At 38.5% G+C, this 8,537-nt stretch overlaps 1 pseudogene; it reads right to left on the reverse strand.

Moving 5' to 3' along the window:
- Positions 1 to 6,358: 6,358 nt before the first annotated feature.
- LOC148732988 (beta-1,3-galactosyltransferase 1-like) lies at positions 6,359 to 8,333 on the reverse strand (annotated as a pseudogene).
- Positions 8,334 to 8,537: the final 204 nt, after the last annotated feature.

Here is an 8,537-nt window from a genome sequence, read left to right on the forward strand (position 1 = left end):
ACTCTAGCTTCTTGAGTGCTCTCCAAACTTCCCAAGTGCATCCATAACTCGATATACGCACAGCTAAAAGCATGAAACAAATCTTTTATAACATACGAAAACAATTTGGGCGCTGAATGACGTTTTTGTAATGTTTTTTTTTTGAAATGAAGGTTGCCCGAAAATGTTGGCGTCTCCGATTGTTTTGTTGATTTTGTAATTAAATGGTTTTCGGTAGAGTTAACAAATGTCACCAATAAAACGTCATCAACAGAGACGTTTACCTTTAAAAGTCGCCACAGACCCATTTGTAGTCTTCTTAGTTGAATGTCTTTCAGCTAAAATTTTCTCCAGTTCCTGTTCCGATAAATCGGGAAACGCGCCTGTTGTGTTTCGTTTAATTTTCTTTGAGCTTATTGGCTTGACTACTTGCGGGAAGGTCGAAAGCCGAAGAAAAGTTTGGTTGGTCTTCCATTTACTGATATCGCTTACCGAAACTTTAAGTTAAGGAACTCACACGACGGAAATTTTGCAGCTATTTTGAAACTGCACACGTCATTTTATTGAGCACGGCTGTGCGTACATAAAGATTTTGTTCATGTTGACGCAATAGGAATTAGATAGGACTAGCGCGCGCGCTCTGTCATAATATTAATGTGTTAATATTAACTCGGTATTACCGAAGGCTTTCAACATGTGGACAAGTCTACACGCGTGTGTACGTGCCTTTGCGCGTGTAGCATGACGCAATTTGCGTCACAAACGAGCAACACTGGAATCTAGACGAAAGTAAAACACAAATATGGCGGCCAGTAAGGTGAATATGGAATGAACTGGCTATTCTGATACCACAGCAGGAGTAGAAATGGCAGTTTAGAGATCTCGTGCCTTCTGGCGTATGTTAGCTGCTGTTCCTCGGTGCTTTGATCAATATGCAGTATAACTGTTTGAAAGCGTTGGATGAAAGGGATTGTAGATATGTTGGACTGTTAGCTATGGATTTTGCTAAGGCATTCGACAACGTAAGTCATAGTATACTTAGTGATGAATTAAAGGCCCTTAGCTTAAATCCGTATATTATCAACTGGTATCTTACTTTTTTACGAAATCACAAACAACGATTAGTGTTTGGGGGTAGCAGCTATTGCTGGTATAATGTAAACAAAGGCACAACACAGGGCAACGTCAGTGGCCCTTATTTGTTTAATCTTTTTGTTAATGATCTCGATCTTGTTAACTGTCCTGATGCTTCTCTTAGTAAATATGCTGATTGATACTACGATGCAAGTTTTTGTAAATAAGGCCGGAATTGATTGTACTAGTGATGTAATTTCGCAACACCTTAGCTGATCCAGTACAAACTATATGCCTTGCAATATTTCCAAGTGTAAAGAATTGGTTTTGAAGAAGAAGGGACAAGTAAATCCTAGTCCTATTGGTAATATAGAGCAGGTCGAATTTCTAGTGCTACTCAGAGTGACTTTCCAAAACAATGGAAGATTTACAGAGCACATTAAACGAAAACTCTTCGAGGCGAATAAGTGCCTCTATGTGTTAAGGAGCTTAAGGTAGGAAGGATATAACCAAGCGGAAATTGATCATCTGTTTCAGTCTTTAGTTTTACCTAAAATTCCGTATGGTTCACCGGTGTATGCAGCCTCTGTGCCTGAACTTAATACCGAGCAGCGGTTCCTTCGTAGATGTCATAAACGCAGTTTTATATCCTATGCTATAGATATATATGATTTGCTTGAGAAAACAGATGGGTCAATTTCAAAGAGGATTAGATGCCTGCCTACTCATCCGCTGTACAATTTGTTGCCCTAAGTTAAAGAATCTTCCAAACGCTTGAGAACTCAAATAAGCCTACTACCTTGTGTCAAAACAGAACGTTTCAAAGCTAGTTATATTACTAGACTGTATTTTGAATAATTTGGATATATCAACAAAATTGAAATGGTAAATGGGCCACCGTAACGATTACAAAAGCTGACGTTTCGAGCGTTAGCCCTTCGTCGGAGCAAATGGGAATATTACAAAAGAATATTACAATAGAAATACATACATATTAAGAATTAAAAAGTATGTCATTGTGATAGTTCAAACTTACCAAGATGACAGTCTATTTACTCGTTTCTAAATTTGGAATAAATAAGCACGAGTAAATTGTTTCGAAGATTCACAAACTTGCACAACAGTCGGCCGACAGATATTTTGGGGAGCTGTTCTTCAATTTTACCGAATTAACAGCATTGAATTGACAAAATTTTAATCAAACACCAATCAGATTCCTGGACACCCTTTGCACAGTTCTGAAATTATACTAATTATTATTATCATTATTATTATTATTATTATTATTATTATTATTATGTGGGGCATGAAGAATTCGTCAATAGAAGGTGTTGCGCTTCTCCTCTTACGAAGCCTTTCTTTGCGCCTAATCATGATTACGCGAATAAAAATTCAAGTATTTGAAGTTCTTCGTCTCTTTGTAATGCGTTTGGACGTGAAAGATCGATTTCCTGTTAAACTTGTCGCTTTCGTTTACTTTTGTGTTCAGGAATACAATTTCTGAGTCTGATATTTCACTCCTGAATAGTGATTGTAATGTGGCACAATGTACAGTTTCAAGAGAAAATAATTTCTTGACAGAATGTAGTTGTTGCCTGTCGTACAAATTCTTCGATTAAATTGTTCGTTCTGTTCTCACAGACTGAAAACGTCGTTGATATGCCTCTCCCAAAGTATCGATTTAGTTGTGTTCTGGGTGATAATACCCTTTTTATATTTCTGCCATAATAATTTTGGCTAAAGCCACTGCCGTTGATTTAAGTTATGCGTCAAAGGATGCCACTGTGGAATTATTTTGAGATGTTTATGGTCTTTTGTAATGTTATAGCAAAAATTGGGAAGAACATGGCGAGAAAATATTACATCTTCGGATCTGCATAATTTGCTGATTTAAACGGTGAAACTCTCTCTCTTGATAGCAAAAAATTTCCTCTATATTGCATGATGCGCCGATAACATCAATTAATTAAGAAATTTCTGCAGGGAAGACTTATGTTCTTAATAGCGCACAATCCTAAAATGACCGTGGGATGTTTATCGTCTTTTCCTGTCTTCCGTAGTGTTACGGTAAGAACTGAAAACGCAATGAGCTTGTTGCTATAAGCCAGAAATCACATAAGAAGAAAACTCAAATGTTTATCGAGTGCGAATATCGAACTCCTAAGATACTCCAAAACGAACAATAAGTAACGCCGGCAAACATGGGGTCAAAATTAAGCCAAGATCGGAAGTTTCTTCGTAGCTACCCTCACATAAATAACGAATATTTAGCAAGGAAAAATCAATGAAATAGTTATCTAAATATAAGAATACACTAACCCCACTATTGAACTGGCGGTGGGTGCGCTCAAAAAGGAGAGAACTCTTTCAACTTACAACAACGTCGTCATCCAACTTCAAAAGAAACGAAAGAGCGCAATACCTTAATTAAAGCCTATTCAAACTCCATGTTATCTTTGAGGCTTGATTACAGTAGTGCTCATAATAGCCCGCTCGCTTAAGGTCTGTATTAGCTTTGATCTGCATGTTACAAGAAGTTTGACACCCCTTCATCCTGTAGTTGAGCAACTAGAAAAACTGACGTCTATCTTGGTTTTGCGGATCTTTCGATTGCCCATGTCTTACGAATATTATTCCTTCCTTCGAAATTACCTGGGGCAGATAACATAATCAACAGAAGATCGTAATGTTTCGTACAAGGTGTCCTGGTCATGAGAATTGTTTTGTGCTCATTCCACAAAGTGGAAGCCGTTGCGAAACTCGATGAAGGTTCCGAGGTTGAGTTTAAAGGATTCAAATTGCATGCGCTGCATATATGTTTTCGACCTCTAGTTCTTCTTGAGCGATGTCAGAAAAGAAGGAATGAGTACCCCATATAAGTCCTAGCCGAAAAGATACATAAACTACCTCCACAAGAGCCATTTCCCTGTTTTCTGATCATTGTTTTGTTAGACCCAATGTCACGAGAGCGAGAGCTATACAGCACACCAGGCGTATGCAAATCAAGTCGACATCTTTTGCTAGCGTCACGTAACAACTGACAGATCTTTCCGCACGTTACACCCTCACATTAGCATGTGTATTGTCTATACGGTTCTCTGTATATATCCTAGGGTGCTGACAAGGAAAATTTAGGAATCAAAGGATTAAACCGTCAATCATTTCACTAGAGGCCTAAAGGTCCCTCAGTTTGACGGTTAGTAATTGGTGGAAGTGACATAGGCAGCCATTTCTTTTGCATACCGAACCCTAAAAACAACACCTGTATTAATAATATAGCCGTAAATGTAAACCATTGAGCATGCTCATTGGTTGAGAGCACGTCAATACGTCAATGAATCACAAACAGTAAAGAAAGTCGAAATTAAATTTATTGACAGGTAAGTCGGAAGAGCACATGCAAACAAAATGGCGGAAAGGTGAGGAGACGGTTACAACGTTTTAATTCAGAGTTTGAGGATAAATTCTTCAAACCAAGACACCTAACAAAGAAAAAGGAACTGCCGAAAAGTCTAGAGGTCTTCGGCTTCCAAAATTAAAGCAACTGACAATATGAACCTGAATAGAATTGTCGAGGAGTTTTGAATGAATGAATGAATGAATGAATAACTTTATTAACGTGTCAATCGTTCTAGTTTTTACAAGTAAAAACTAATTGGGGACACCTACTACTTAGACTAAACTAATAATTATAATAATAAGTTTAGTCTAAGTAGTAGGCGTCCCTTTAAGCATGAATTCATGATAAAAGATGAGTGAGGTTACGAGAGCGGTAGCTTTCCTGTAATGGTTACTATTGTTTACCTATACCGAACAGAGAATGAGTACAGACACTAAAATATTGGTGATAGAGAGCTAAAAAACTTGAAGCAAGTTCTTGAAGGAAAAGCCCGACTGCTCCGGAATCGAAGCAAGTAAAGTGGCAGAACCTGAGTGAGCCATGTGACGAATATAAAAAGTTTTTAAAAACAACTAAAGAGAAATACTGTCATACTTTTGGTTTCCTATTATCAACTAGTAATGACATGAATTTTCTCGTGCAATTTGGGCTACGGGCTTGTGCAATTTGGTTAGTCTCCTGAAAATTTTCTCGTGCCGATTTATCCCAAATTGCCCTCGAAATAGTGCGATTAGCTTGTGCCATCGTTCAACGCGTTTAAGTAAACCGAAACTTCCTTTGATTCCGATTTTACAACCTTTCGCCCAACATGGGTATTCCGATTGATAGTTCGAGCAGCGCAAGATGTCACTTTTAGAGGCTGGATCATAATTTACGTCTGAGTTGCGACGCCCGGTTGACGGTTAAAAGAGAAAGAAGTTGTGTTAATCGGGTGTAAACAGAAACAAAAAGTTAATACTCGTGGCGATCTCCTTTCATTGTAGTAAAGTAAGCCTCACAAATTACAAAGTCCGCCATTTGAACGACTAAAAGCTTGTTCCGATTTACTTTTCGCTGCATAGAGTGGAAATGATGCTGTCCAAGGGACGCAGTCACCTCGTACAATCTTCATGCTCCTGTAAAACTCGGCAGTCGTTGGTCTGTCGTACATTCCCGAATCACGGCGCCACGAGCAGTGTGTCAGCTAAATGCTATGGTAAAAAATCGTGCAGGTTTTAATGAACCACAATTCGGTCGAATTTTTCTGATCATTTCAGTTTTAGATCTTGCTTTTAGACTGAATGAAAGGCTCCTTGTAGCTACCTCATGGTAAATCTTACGTATTCACTTTAAACCTTTATCGTCACCTTATAATATTGCGTAACGTACTTTTAAATGGCTAGTTGATTATCAACTTTAAAAGCGTCAGCCTTAACACCGAAACTAAACCATGTGCCATAATGCGTTGTTAAAATAGACAACATTGACAGTCACACAACGACAAAGTATTGAAGAACGATGGCCAAATGAATGAGTTGTCAGTAATTGCGCTAAGACTTATAGGATCGCCACAGACCAAGCATTGAAGCATATGGCGAAAAGTTGTTTCGACGTCCAAAATCACAATTTTGTGGTAGATCAACGCTTTTTAGCCGCTCTAGTATCAGAAATGGATAAAGGTAATGTTGATACGAATGAAGTGTACGTTTTGTTTGAATAACCACGAAATATGTTATGACTCATGGCGATAAACTTCTCTCCTTGCCTTAGGTTTATGGTGAAATCATCATCGCGTTATGGTCTCGAAGTATTACAAAATTGGTCATAAATCGCTAGCAAATAACTCAATAAAGTATTTATGTGTGTAAAGCCTGTATTGTAAACATTTTTATCACACAATTATGGCGTCTGAAAGTACACATTTAATAAGACATGTGAATACCATTATAGCATCGGTAAGAAGTAACAGTAACAGTTAGCCGTTAGCAGTTAACAGTAAGCCAGTTAAGGGATCTTTTGCCTTTTAAGATGTGGTCATATTTCCTAAGACCCAACACGATACGCGCAGCAAAATTCTGTACGAGTTGGAATTTCTTTACGTCGCCTTGAGAAGTGTTAGCCCATACAGTTGAGCAATAAAATAGTTTGCTAAAAACGAAAGCGTTCATCAACAATATATGAGACTTTCTGTCCGGAAGGTGTTTTATCCTTCTGATGTGTAGTAATTTAAATAGACAATTAGAGGTAGTTTTGCAACATGATCATTGTAAGTTAAGCGGTGAAAGTTAAGCCATTTAAATACTCAAGGAAAATGGCTAAATTAAACATTTTCATTTGGCACTCTTCTCCTACATCATGTCTGACTAAAGTATCAGTTGTTGGAATACAAACATATTGAGGTGGATACCATACTTCAAAACCTCTGTTGTGCGTGATATTTAATCCGTTCTTACTCGCTAGCATGCCAACGTGAACATCGTCTAATCAAAAGTACGGAAAGAAAGAGAACGTGTCAACAAATGCAGTTACAACGTCGTGAGATAAAATATATCCAAATCCTGGGCAAAAATCTGGATAAGTTGTTTCGTTATATTCTTCGTAAGACACCTTCCATTTTCCTACTCGAGCGACGTGATTGTTCCTATTATGGTTGCCAGCGTAAAGCTTTTTCTTCGGCGTGGTGGGTGCGCATAAGAAGGAGAGAACTCTTGGAATATGCACGAAAACGTCGTCATCCAACTTCAAAAGAAACGAGAAATTACAATACTTTACTATCCATTCAAAGCCCATTTTGATCTTGTGGGTTTGATTGTAATAATAGTCATAGTAGCTAGCTCGCACAAGGTCTTTAACAGCTTCGTCTTCCTCCAACAGCAAGTTCGACACTCCTTCATCCCGTGTTTGAGCGAGCAGAAAAACTGACGTCCATCTTGGTTTTGTGGATCTTTCGAATGCCCATGTCTTACGAATGTTGTTCCTTCTTTCGAAATTACCTGGAGCGGATGAGATAATCAACAGAAGATCGTAATGTTGCGCACAAGATCTCCTGGTTATAAGAAATGTTTGTGCTTAATTTGCAAGGTAGAAGTCGTTGTGAAGCTTGATGAAGATTCCGTGGTTGAGTTTAGTTGATTTATTTTCGGTTCTTTCAGTTGTATCCACTGCATATATTCTGCGACTTCTACTTCTTCGTGAGCGATGCTAGAAAAGGAGGAACGAGTGCTCCATTTAAGTCTTAGCTGAAAAGGTACACAAACGGCCACTAAAAAGGCTAAAGCCTTCAATATATTTTTCCCCGTTTTCTGATCATTATTTTCCAAACGCCATATCAACGTGGAAGACACAAAAGCGGGAGCTTTGCAGCACACCAAGCAGGGGCACCAGGCAACGCTTAACCAGGATGCATTGCGGGATTAGAGGCCCTTCTCGGTCCTTTCTGTATTTCAGAAAATAACACCTTACCGTAAGTGAAATATTATTCGACTAAATCTTTGGAATCTTGATTGAAAACTGACTTTTTATACCCTCATCTGGTTTCTGTAAGTGACTATCGTGTAAGTACAACGTTTTTTTTTCGTTTCATTACGCATTCGCGATAATAAAGCCGTCGGAAAAAAGATCTTCTTGGACGATGAGAAGCCGCCATCACATGGCTAATCACAGGCGTCCCAAGCTCACGTCACGAGGAAAAGCGAAGGATTATTTCATGAAAGCGTCACGCGTGGTGTGGCGCGGTGTTAAGTTACGCGAGTAACCGTTGAGAATTTGAATGCTTTATAAAGAATGGTATAGGGAACAGAATACGGTCGATTTAAAGCACTAAATATTCCGAAATACGAACATTTTACACGTTAGATTAATAAAACTTACTAATTCCTTGTGTGTCTGTTCTGTTGTTTGGCGATTGCCGTCGTTTTGGGCTTGCTTTGCCATCACTGTTTTTCCTGTTCAGACGAATAACTGCGGGAGAGTACAAAACCTGGATTCCCTTTTCGTGGACCCCATACAAAAATATGATATTTTTTGTTTCGCAAGTTTATTTTAGGTTCACAAGTACTTACTGCAATTTGGATCATACCGGCTACATCCGATCCGACAATATAAC

The sequence above is a fragment of the Stylophora pistillata genome, chromosome 4 (assembly GCF_964205215.1).
Source record: "Stylophora pistillata chromosome 4, jaStyPist1.2, whole genome shotgun sequence".
Taxonomy (NCBI): domain Eukaryota; kingdom Metazoa; phylum Cnidaria; class Anthozoa; order Scleractinia; family Pocilloporidae; genus Stylophora; species Stylophora pistillata.